We start from the raw sequence: 13,668 nt of genomic DNA on the forward strand, positions 1-13,668 counted from the left end.
ACACGTGAGCTGCAAACCAAGACGGAACTTCCTGTCACGCTTTCCGCTCCCAGACCGAACGCTTTCAGCAACCCTGAAGTTTCAGATAGTGAAAATCAACATGCTTAAATGGATAGTTACTATATTTTATAAGAAATCAATAATTATGTCACAATGCGGTCAAAAACGTTACTAAAAATACATAAGTATGGTAATATTTTTAATGATATCTCAACATAGAAGAATAAGGCTATTTAGTGATAGTAAATACAGGGTTCACGAACCGTCATTCGCTGGTTTGAGTGATCACTTTATACACTACGTTACACACACAAAAAAGACTTGGCCCGGCCAGAATAATCAGAACCAAAAATCTATCTAGATCAAAAGTCAACGTAATCGAAAGGCATGTATGACTAAATGTATGGATGTGAAGGAAGCTAGGAGTGTATGTCAGAGTGTATGTAGGACTGTCTGTGGGACAGATGAGTGTGGCGTTCCATCCTCTCTGCCCACCCCTGCAGGGAAAAGATATGATGATAGCAGTAGTAGTTGTAAGTCATAGAGTACATTAGGTTTACATTATGTTGTATTATATATTCAAACACTGAAAATGTGTGAAAAGAAGTGTATATCTGGGCAGACGAGTGTGTCGTTTCATCCTCTCTGCCTACCCCTACAGAGAAACAGTATGATGGTAGAAGTAGTAGTTGTAGTAAGTCAAAAGTATGTTTTTTACATTTAAACACTCTTGAATTAGATTAATGTTGGACGATGTATAACACCTACTCTAGGCAACTAGACGCTGGTGAAATGCGAATGCTTAGGTGGTCAGCTGGAATAAAGAATGAACACATTCGTGGAAACCTGAGTGTAACAGAGATCAATAGAAAAGTAATTGACATGGCATGGGCACATAGAACGTAGAGAACCCGAACATTTTGTAAACCGGGTGATTGCTATGGATCTTCCTCGAAAGACATCTAGAGGAAGACAGATCAGATCATGCTACAGAAATATAACGTGATTTGAAGGCATGGCCTAGGTGACGTTGTGCATTATAGAAGGATCTACACCCTGAGGACGAGGAGAGCTGACCCCCATAGTCTACAAAGACGATAAGTTGGGATAGAGTCAGGAAGAAGAAGATTAATTTTCATGCAATGTGTATTACAACATTTTTTGTATGTACTATTTACAAAAATAAAATGTTTGTGTTTTAATATATTATTAGAGTAAAACCAATATTTTTAGCTTTTCCACTTTTTTTATTTGACCAGCGACCGGGTTTCGTCGTTACCGACATCATCAGACTGGTCGGTCGACTGATGTCGGTAACGACGAAACCCGGTCGCTGGTCAAATAAAAAAAGTGAAAAAGCTAAAAATATTGGTTTTAATCTAATAATATATTAAAAATGCAATTCCATCACGAAGTGTCAGTGGATAATATAAAAAAAAAAATTATGTTTTATTTATGAGCCTAAGCGGCTCATTATTAGAAATAGATATCAAATTGTGGTAGAGTGTGTTCGAACCGAGGAACTCTGATTCAAGAGTCACAGGACCACAACCCGATACCATTCTCATTAAATACCCCGTTGATTGTTCCTGAAAATATGATTCGAAGGCATAGCCTAGGTGACGTTGTCCATGATAGAAGGACCTTTAACCTGAAGAGGAGGAGAGCCAACCCCAATAGTCTACAATGACAATAAATGGGGAGTCAGGAAGAAGAAGACTCTTGATTTGGGTGATAATTATCTATGTTTCACACTCTGGATTGCTGCTAGATGGTCATTGAATCAAAGATACGATATCGATAATGAGCAACTAATCGGATATAGCAGTCGCCTCATTAAACCTTTAGAAAGGAAACACAAAAACACGAGGCCTACATAAATCTCTCTCGCTAGAACATGCTAGGCGGAGAGGGAATGCCAAATTTATCGCCCCCAATAAAGCTACTTGTATCGGCTCGGGTGTACTTACGCCGCCCGGGAAACTATTGTCATCAAAGTCCGAGTTATTTACTGTTACCACGTGATCGTCTCACTAACGGCAGTTAGTGCCTTGCTCTGCCGGACGCGAGATGGCGTCGTGTCGCCGTTCGCACATTCGTTAAGAGAAAAGGGCAATTTATTAGGGTGGGAGGTCGTGCACCAGAAAAGGTACTCGAGAAATGTTAATGTGAAATTTAACTTAATAAAAACGTAACATGTATGTGTACTGGTCCACCACCGTAGTACAGTGGCTTACCACGTTTGCTGGAGGTCCCGGGTTCGATAAAGGTATTTACCTAGTGAGGAAAAAATGTTTTTAATTAATTTATTACTTAGTAAATACCACTTTTTCTTAAAATCTACTGTGACACGTGTTTCGATGCATTCCGCATCATTTTCAAACAGCATTACCGAAAATGATGCAGAATGTCACAGTAGATTTTAAGAAAAAGTGGTATTTACTAAGTAATACATTATTTAAAAATGGATAGATTTTACTACAGAGTGACTGCCGAATCAATTAAGGAAAAAATGTGTCTAAAACTGACATCTCAACATGAAAGAGAATATGGAAATCTGGGTATTTAAAGGACTTAATCCTTGGCATAGACTGGTTTAACTGATCACTTAAACAGCTTATAACATTTTTTTTAAAAAGTGATCACTTAAATTCACCTGTGATGGGTCGTTAGCCCTGTTAACACCCAGACTTCTTCTTCTTTATCTTTGTTGAGATGCCGCAAAAAAAATAAGAGAAGTATGGTTGTTAATCGTGGTAAGAATGGTGAATGTTACACCTGCATAAAGTGATCACCTAAATACCCAGACTTCCATATTCTCATTCATCCAATTTGGCATGTCAATGATCTATGTCTCTCAATTTCGTAAATGATGCAGTGCCCTATGCACCATTGGGTGTGGACAAAAGTCTTGAAAAATAATATATACAATGCATTCTCTGATTATTCATTACATCTTTGATTGCATTCAGTCTACTTTCATCCTTTTCCCAATTCTGTAGTTCACTTACATACATTAGGGTTGGTACTTGGACATTGGATACATCTTAGCCTTTTTTTTATAAATTATCACTTATTTATATACAACATTTTAAGTGTGTCAAAATACTTGCTCAAATATATTTAACAAGTAGAACACACTCAAAATGTTGTAAATAAAATAAGCCACATCCATTTTTTTTTAAATCATGTTTTTATGCGGATCTCAAGTATGTGAATTTAATCCAAGATTCTACCTTGCACACAAATAGATAGTCTACGTTCAAAAACAGCTTTCTGTATTCCAACATAGATGGCTGTTGTGAACTCCTATGTACTGTTTCACGAGTTTGTGTAGTGTGGTTGTCAATCATGGGTAGAATTGGTAAATGTATTTTATATACTAAAATCATTGTTAACTTTGTGGTATGGTAATATAACACTCTCCTTATTATTCATCGCTCATTTTGTGTAATACTACTTTATAAAACACCATTTCGTGACTACCGGTTCTGGAATAATCATTCCGTTTGAACATTAAATGTTACACGTGTGTAAAGTATTCACATTTCTTTCTTTTCTTTTTAAAGGAATAACCCGCAAAGCGTTATTATTTTAGATGCTTGTCTGCAGGAAGGATAGTCAGGATATAAAAATAATAAAACCCTTATCCGCACCCCAATGGTGCATAGGGCACTGCTTCATATAAACACAGTGTTATCTTGATCGTTTACACATGAAGGAAAGGTGATCAGCCCTCCGCTTCAGGTACCAGTCCAGGGTAATATTAAATAAATAGTCAAAAGATAGTCAGGATAGGGAAGGTAAATGTGAAAAATACATCACAAACACCCAGAACAACTTAAAATAAATATTTCTTGAATTCATTTTGCAATTGGTGGGAATCGAACCCCAGTTTCGCAGTCGAGCCTCTACACAACTACGCTACGGCGCCTCTCACTTATCTAAGCCTATGACGTAAGCCATGTAAATGTCCACATTTTTCACATTTTCTTCATCTATGTTGAGATGTGAAAAATACTCATTTATTGCAATTAAGTTATATAATTTCTTATAATTTTCTATGAAAAATCCCAGGTGTAAGATTTCACATGCGTCGCAATTTCGCGTGCGTCCGGGGGAAACAATATGCTGTACATAATGAGAGGTGGAAGGCTGATGGGGAGGTTCTAGGGGGTGGTAAGCAAGGGAGGAGATCGCAAGGGAGGGCTGCATGAAGGTGATTTCGGACAAAACTCATTACCATTCGTCAAGTTGACCAAATGAAACGAGTGACTATTTAGTTTACGCGTATGCTTCGTGAAGGGAATTTATAAGTGAGCTGTTAGATTTTACCGTATATTCGTAGCATTTGTTTTGTTTAAAATCGGGTAGTAGTCTCGTGGTTAGAAGCATGGATTCTGAGTCAGAGATTCTGGGTTCGAACCACTCTGTCATAACTTTTACTTTCGCTACAGACAAAGCAAAAAATTAATTCCTTAAATGTTTTCCGCAGATACTTTGTGGCACGTTTTATAATATCTTTATAAAATTAATCAACATTGTTTTCACCACTTTTTTTATTAATACAATTCAACCTACCGGTTTCGACAATACCTTGTCATCATCAGAGTTTATTTTAAATCAAAAATATTAAAATACTCTCACAAAAAACATCCACACTCCATAAAAATCCTAAATGTAACATATATGATTTTTATGGAGTGTGGAAGGTTTTGGTGAGAGTATTTTTATTTTTTAAATGTTTTTTTATTTAAAATAAACTCTGATGATGACAAGGTATTGTCGAAAACGGTAGGTTAAATTGTATTAATAAAAAAGTGGTGAAAACAAAGTTAATTTATTTATAAAGAAATTAAAAAATTCATTTTCACATCTCAACATGGATGAAGAAGCATATCGAAGTCTGGGTATTTATAAGAAAAATATGTGTTCGGCTGGTTAAATTATCACTTTACACAAGTGCAATATTCACCATTCTAACCCTGATTGACAACCAAAAAATTCAAATTCTCGGAACTCCTAGATATATTAATCAATCTCATAGTTCATATTATGAAGTCACAACAGCCATCTATGTTGGATTGAGAAAGCTTTTGTATAGCAGAGATCCTTTAATTTGTATGCAAGATCCACTCAATATGTCACATTTTTATTCACACATATAAAATGTTATGAATAAAAATGGCTGGTCAAATTATAAGCTACATAAAAACAATAATGAAAAATCATGTTTTCAGGCGTTTCTCTGTATGCAAAAAAATATTCCGGGTTTCAGCAGATTTCAGCAGGTTTTCTTGCAGATTTAGATTAATTTAGTATTATATGATCTCAATTATTAGAAGCTTTCAGCCTTCTAATATCTCTGCCTATCCCCACGGGGAAAAAGCACAGTGTGGCAGTTAGTTTGGTTAAATAAAAATTATGTAAAATAAAAAATAAATCGCTAATAAAGTCTCTGAAGTTCCTACCCACTCTATTAGTACTGTACAACGTACCTAGCAAAACGAAACCAAGGACGTCCGCGATATCGAAAAAAAATTTTAAAATTCACTACGACAGCATGCGAGCCATCCCCAACACTATCCACCACTACCGTAACACTACTCACTCACTTACACCTGCATTCAAATATTGATCACATGCGTTTTTAGTCGGACCGAAGACAAACATGCCTGGGGGCATTTATTTATTTATTGAACGGCTAATGCCTTTAACATAATACGTATATATGTATTATGTGATTATGTGATGTGATATCTCAACAAAGATGAATAAGAATATGGATGTCTGAGTATTTACAGATGGCTCCACTGAAATCAGCTAAATAATAGCTTTCTCAATCCAACCACACATGGTTTCAGTGAACTCACTGTCATGATATTAATGATATATGTAGTGGTTCCAAAAATAGAGTATTGTGGTTATCAATCATGGGTAGAATAGTGAATATTACACGTGTGTAAAGTGATACCTTAAACCAGCATATGAAAGGTCGAAAGCCCTGTAAATACCCACATTTTTCTTCATCTGGGTTGAGATGTCAATAAATGCGAATAATTTCAGTGATATTTTTTTCCAATTTGAAAAGCACGCACCGCCACTGGATGTCGTTAAAACTTAGGTTGTAAGTAAGACAGGCTATTATTTGGCGAAGGGACATCGGTCATTCTGTTTCCAGTATATAATAGGAAATAGGTAGCGACGTACATTACTTCGGGGGTAAGGGTGACCTGCCTTCCGTGCATCCTGTATATCGCGTTAGTACCGTACTGCGTTGGTGGAAACTAATTTAGAAAGAGTTTATAGGTACCTACTGTGCTTTGTAGATGTATAATAGTTAGAGAACAGTGGACATCACTATTAAGGCTGAAATCCCATCAACGTACAAATTCAGTACGCGACCGACAGCCCCAGGGGCCAGACGTGTCTCCATACACATTTTTTTTTCAAAAATTTATATTTGTTTTTATAGAATATATCGACCCTCATCCTCACCCGATGGTGCATAGGGCACTCATATAAACGCAGTGTTATTTTAATCGTTAACACATAAAGGAAATGTGATCAGCCCTCCTCTTCAGGTACCAGTCCAGGATAGTATTGAATAAATATAAGAGTTAAAAAAAAAACGTATATTTATTTGACCCCCCCCCTCACTGGGAATCGAACCCGGGACCTCCAGTACGGTAACCGAGCGTGCTGATCATGGTTTATTCACTTAAGAGCTATTTATGAATCGATATCTCAACAAAGATGGACAATAATGTAGAATTCTGGGTATTTACATGGCTTACGACCTATCATACGCTTGATGGTTGTTAATCATGGGTAGAATAGTAAGCGTTACGCGTGATCACTTAAACCAGCCTATTACAGGTCTTAATCCCTGTAAATACCTAAAACTAGATTTTTCCACGCGTTATACATAAATATATTATTTATTGAATCGGCTTTGGTATAATGCCACTTACTGAGATTTATTTGATTGCACACGACACGTTTTCATCGACAGGTGATTAGTTAAACTACTTATCACCAATAATGCTAGTATTTTTAGTGTTTTGATTTATTTTCTTGGATTAACTTGTACATATGTATATAGTTCATTTAATTTGTTTTTATCATTTTAAAGTCCTTAATTTTTTATATCTTTGGAGAGGTTATTGAAGTACTAAAGTTCCCAAATATTTAAAGTTCTGTTGGAATTGTTTGGTATTGCGGTATAAACATTCGCGTATATTTTACTCGGGAAATATATACACTCGTATGTGCTTCCCGAGTAATCTCAAATTCTCGATAATCACGGTCGGAAATCTTCCTTCCGCATTAAGGGACCGTGCACACGCCACCTCGCGGCCGAGCCGACATTATCATACCGAAATAGTGCCGCCCGCGGAGGTATTTTCCGGATTTTACTTTCGCACTATCGGATGCTGACTGCCGACAAGGAGGTACGGCCATCCGACCTGACCAGCAACCCTTCACATATAAATCTGCCAAGTTTATTGATTCCATCTCCTCACCTGAATGAGCACAGGCCCGCACAAAGAATAGCTCTATCTGATAACTCTCCGATCCGAGAACTCTCTCTTGTGGGTGGTAAGGTCGCGTTAAATACACCGTAGCTACATAAGATGTTTGCACGCATAAATGTACTGGTATTTTCACCTACGTAAAGCGAAAGGCAGGCGAAAGTTCTACTTCTGAACCTCTAGGCTCTATAGTGTATTGGTTAGCGCATTTGACTATAGGGGTGGTAAAAACGAATCTTAATCTGATTTATCGCATTATATATATACATATATATATATATATATATATATATATATATATATATATATATATATATATATATATATATATATATATATATATATATATATATATATATATATATATATATATATATATATATATATATATATATATATATATATATATATATATGAAAAATCTCATATCTGACAAAAAAACCTAATACCTGAATTTATAACATTAAAAATTCACAACATTTTGAGTGTGTCCAAATACTCTAATCTCGGATCTCCAATTAGGAGTTATTTTAATATTATTTTTGAATAGAGAATATTTTTGATAGAATTGGTGAATGCTACACGCGTGTAAAGTGATCACTCTAATTAACCTATGACGGTCGTAAGCCCCGTAAATGCCCAGACTTCCATATCCTTCTTCATGAAAATGAGATTTAAAAAAATAATATTTCAAAATTCAATGAAATATAGATATTCCATTATAGGCAGAACACTGAAAATCATACTAGTGTATAAAGTGATCAGTAAAGTCAACACATTGTTAAATATGACCAACTCAGGCAGGATTCTCAGGACGAGTCCCAGCGTCTAAATTTAAAACTACAGATTGTGATCTCAAGTAGGATTCATTCAGGATGTCTACCAACGTACAAAAATAACACCATAGATTGGTGTTTTTGCCTAGAATTTTCACTCATGAATTAAATGAAATTATAGAAACTTTAAACACAAAGAGTAAATCCACTCACAAGTAGGCATAGGCTATGAAACTTGTATAAAGTTGAAGCCTGAGTAGGGACATGATAAACGGTGTTGCATAAGCCGTAGCTAGATTTCAGAGTCACTTGGACGTTAGGTAATTTAAAAAAAATGTTAAATACAACCATCTCATACATAATTCTTAGGATATGTTCCAATGTATAAACATTAGACCATAAATTGTTGAATTTGACCATCTCAGGTAGGATTCATTCAAGAAGTCTCCCAATGTATAAACTTAAGACCACAGATTAATCAATACAACAATTTCATATGGAATTCTCAGTACGTGTTCCAATGTCTTATCGTTAAATATAACTATCTCAGGCAAGATTCTCAGGACGTCTAAAGTTTAGATCACAGGTTGTTGAATACGACTATCCGACGACAATATCAACTTTTTTTCGTGCGTGTATTTCTCGCATTTTTCTTAGGGCAGTGGGTAAGCTTATTAGCGATGTAGATAAAGAAGAAGTCTCCCGTTCGGGCACTGACGCGGGCTTTATCTAGTGTTCCCCGGAGGGCCTCGTATATTACGGCGCCCCCAACTGTCGGCCGAGAAAAACTTCTCACCGAATGCTTCCCGACATTATGAATTATGGCATTGTGGGGAACTAATATTTCAATATTCATCGCCGGAACCGGATATAGAAAGCGGAAAAATTTGCACTGTTTTTTTTATTCTGTCTGCCTCCGTAGTGTAATGGTCAGCACGCTCGGCTACCGTTCTGGAGGTCCCGGGTTCGATTCCCAGGGGGGGGTCAAATAAATTTAAGTGATTTTTTCACTCTTATATTTATTCAATATTACCTTGGACTGGTACCGGAAGCGGAGGGCTGATCACCTTTCCTTCATGTGTTAACGATCAAGATAACACTGCGTTTATATGATGCAGTGCCCTATGCACCATTGGGGTGCGGATAAGGGTTTGAATGAAAAATGATTTTTTTTTTTTTCGAAATCTAAAAATATCTCAGTCATCTCATTTAACGAACCCCAAATGAAATAATCATTTATTTATTAAAAACATCATGTATAGAAAAGAAACATGTACATTGGCGGGCTCATTGCTAAAAAGCAATATCTTCCAACCAAACAAAAACAGACTAGTGATATTAATCAAAACGTTTGATACCATATATAGCTGCTTGCAATCAGAGGGTCAATAGTGTTTAAACATAAAAAATTATAAATTACAAATTACTGCTATTTTAATTAAGCAATAACTTTATTTTATATTAAATTTTTATGAAAATTATAAATTATTGATAATAAGGAAGGCAAAGGAAAAAGGGGTTTTACGAAAGGAGGTAGAGGAAAAAGCTAAGGGATGAGGTTTGATGGACAGTTAGGATTGTAATGATATATACTAATGTCTCAGACGTTTCGTAAAAGTTATCAGAGAAGGTGAATTGTTTACGAGGAGAGGTAATTCATTCCATGGTCTGGCCGCTTGGATAGAGAAGGAATTACTGACAAAAACTGTACTTTTAAATTACTGACTGAAACATATTTCGCTCACCCCTTTCAAGAACGTCATAAATCAAAAAACTTGATTTTTCAGGAGATCGTATTTAAAGTTTAAAAATATAATGAAATGTATTAAAAATAAATATCAAGCCACTTATTGAACTTTTTAGTGTGCAACAGATCTTTTTAGGTAAAACCTGAATGTTTTTTCTCCATTTGAAAAATATTATGTATATTTAAAAAAATAATTGAACAATACCTTTTCTTCAAAATGCAAAAACAACACGTTCTGCCCTATAGCGGGTAAATATTGAGTCAAAAATATGCCGCTTTTGCTGGGATATAGTACAAATTCTGGGCAATTCGAAAACATGCACAACTGAAATTTGACGATTTTCGATATATGATGTTGTTTAAAGGAGTGAGCGATATGTGACAGGTAAAAACATATTTTTTGAGACGGCTTCAATAGTAGCTTCTTTCTGAAAAATAGGTATATTGTATTTAGTTTAGTGTTTGCGCATTAGTGGATGAACCTTTATATTGTTTTATAGGAATTCTAGTTCGGAAGCGGTTCCAGAAGGGACTCGTCGATAGGTCCTTAGGGCCACACTACACCACCGCCAATTGATGCGATATTCATTGCGCTGCATTACATACCCAGTGGCGGGCAAGCTTACTTTATAACCGTCTTAAATTTGAGTTTTACTTGGTAGTTAACTTTTTGTTAAAACCAAAAAAAAGAAACATCTTTCCGTACATGTTTTCAAATGCCGTAAATTATCAGGAATGCATAAAATAGTATCACGTGTCTTAAAAGATTTCAAGAAATAGAGGTATTTACCAAGTAAAACTCAAATTAAAAATGGTTAGATATTACAACAAAAGGTTTGGCGAATCAATAAATGAAATTACATAATTTCATTCAGTTTTATTTTTTTTACATCTCAACGAGGATGAAGAAGAATATGGAAGTTTGGGTATTTACAGGGCTTATGACGTATCAAAGGCTGGTAATGTGATCACTTTACACATGTGTAACATTCACCCATGATTGATAACCAAACTACTAAAACTTTTGTAACTCCTACATATATTACTAAATATGAGATGCCCTGAATGCATTTTGAATGAATTTTAAAAGAAATGTTTTTTTTATTATAAGAAAAGATGTAATTATATAATATGATGGTAAATTATGGGCAATTATTAATTTTTATTCTAAACTAATTTAAGAAATAAAATAAAATAAAGATTATAATTATCTCATTTGAGTAGTGTGGTCTGGCCAAATTATAAACTGTATAAAAAATTAAAATCACATTTTCAGGCGCCTGCTAATATCTAGATTAATAAAAGCTTAACTAAATATTTTTTTATACACGTTATACAAATTTACGTACGTTTTATAATTTTGTAATATCACGAGTCGCCACTGCGCCTACCGGTTGATGCGACACGCGGGGCCCATGCCTGTGATTGAAGGTTACTACCCCACATTTTTTATGGTCTTTACAGAACCCGCCGCCACTGAACACCGCCTAAATATTTGATTTTACAACCAAACAGTGCTCCAATGGACTTCAAATGGACATATTTAAGTCGATAGTAAAAAATGCACTCGCTTCAAATCAAGTATTCATTTTACTTTCTTTATTACCTCTGTCCCTGTAATACAATATACAGGTTGTCATAAAAAATACCGGTAAATTAGTAATATGTTGAATTTAATAAACTTTCAAGTATTTCAAATACTTTTTTTTTTTTTTTTTTTTTTTTTTTTTTTTTTTCTTTATTTAAAATTCTTTTGCATTACATAAATTCAAAAACAAAAAATATTTATAAAAAATAAAAATAAATACAAAAAAAGATCCCACAAAGGCATGGCCTGTGTGTGGGTATACAAAATAAATAGTCATAGTACAGGGTATAAGGGTATAGGTTTCTAAGTATTATTAGTTAATACAAAATACAAAAAACTTAAATTAAATACAAAAAAAAATAAAAATACTTGACTCTCAGTGAGCAATTTTTTATTTTATTTTTTTTTTAATTAAAACTTAAACATAAAAAAGATGACAAAGTAAAAAAGTAAAAAGCTAGCGATCATGTTCTAAATGAAAAAGGAACTTAAATCTGTCTCTTTTATAAATAATCTAAGCAATTTTTTTAATTTACACGAACTTAGGGAATTAACATCTAACAAATAGTCTTTGTGGAATAAGTTGAACAGTTTTGGAGCTATGAAAAATGAGTGTCTTTGCGCAAGTCTGGATTTACAAAAAGGGATTTCTAATAAATTATTAATTCGTTGGCTAGATCTATTATTATTTTTAGGAAATAAATGTTGGCGCAAATAAACATATTTTAGACACTGTTGGCAATAGATTTCTCGTAGCTCCAAAAGTTCGGCTTCCTGAAATAATTGGTTGGAAGGAAAAGTAGAATTTTTTTTAAGCATGATTTTAATAATAAGTTTTTGGACTGTTTCTAAAGGCTTTAAATGAATATTGAATGCTCCCCCCCATCCAATTATTCCATAACAAAGAGAAGACTGTACAAGTGCATGATAGACCATTTTGTTGGTGTTAGGATGGACATAACTAGACAAACGTTTAAAAATATATGTCAGATACCTAAGTTTGTTCACAATTTTTTCTATGTGCTGGTTCCATTTGAGTTGACAATCTATTGTTAGACCCAAATATTTTGTCGACTTTTCAGATTTCATTTTTACACAGTTATTACATATGTCGAGGTTACAATTTTTGTTATGAAACATGATGTTAAGATTCGATGAAGGGGCTGACGAGTAAGAATTGTAAAAAGGTATGAATAAAGTTTTTTCACAATTAAGAGAAAGGAGGTTCCGATCTAGCCACTCTTTGATTACTGTTATACATTTGTTGGCTTTGCTGGCTGTCTCTTCCCAGGATTTACCTTGTACAATTATTGCGGTATCATCAGCGTAGGAGAACAGTTTACCAGGTACATCGATATTACAAAGATTGTTAATATAAATTAGAAACAATAAAGGACCGAGCACTGTTCCTTGTGGAACTCCGTGTATCACAGTGTTAGCCTTACTTATAGTTGGTCCAATCTTGGTGCTTTGAAGTCGATTTACTAAGTAATTTTCAAAAAACAATAGACAATCATTTTTAATACCAATTTTACAAAGTTTTTTTAGTAAAATTCCATGGTTAACTGTGTCAAATGCTTTTTTAAGATCTAAAAATATTGTAAGGCATTTCTTATTTGAGTCTAAACTAGAGTAAATGCATTTTGTAAGGTTGTAAATTGCATCTTCTGCGCTATAACTAGATCGGAAACCAAATTGGTTATGAGATAGAAGATCGGAAGATTCCAGAAAAAATATCATTTGGTTTTTAATACATTTTTCTAGGATTTTAGCTAGTTGCGAGATTAAAGTAATTGGTCGGTAATTATCAGTTTTACTTGAGGACCCAGCTTTGTGAATTGGTACTAGATTACATATCTTGAATTGGTTAGGAAATATTCCTTTTGCGAGACATTCATTAAAAATATAAAGTAAAGGTGGTATTATAAATATCTTAATAGACTTAATTGTTGTACTGCTTAATTCATCTGGCCCATTAGCAGTGTTAATATTAAGTTCGTCAATATATTTTGATATTTCAGC

The sequence above is a fragment of the Brachycentrus maculatus genome, unplaced genomic scaffold, assembly GCF_059751285.1.
Source record: "Brachycentrus maculatus isolate JH-2025_06_01 unplaced genomic scaffold, ASM5975128v1 h1tg000105l, whole genome shotgun sequence".
Taxonomy (NCBI): domain Eukaryota; kingdom Metazoa; phylum Arthropoda; class Insecta; order Trichoptera; family Brachycentridae; genus Brachycentrus; species Brachycentrus maculatus.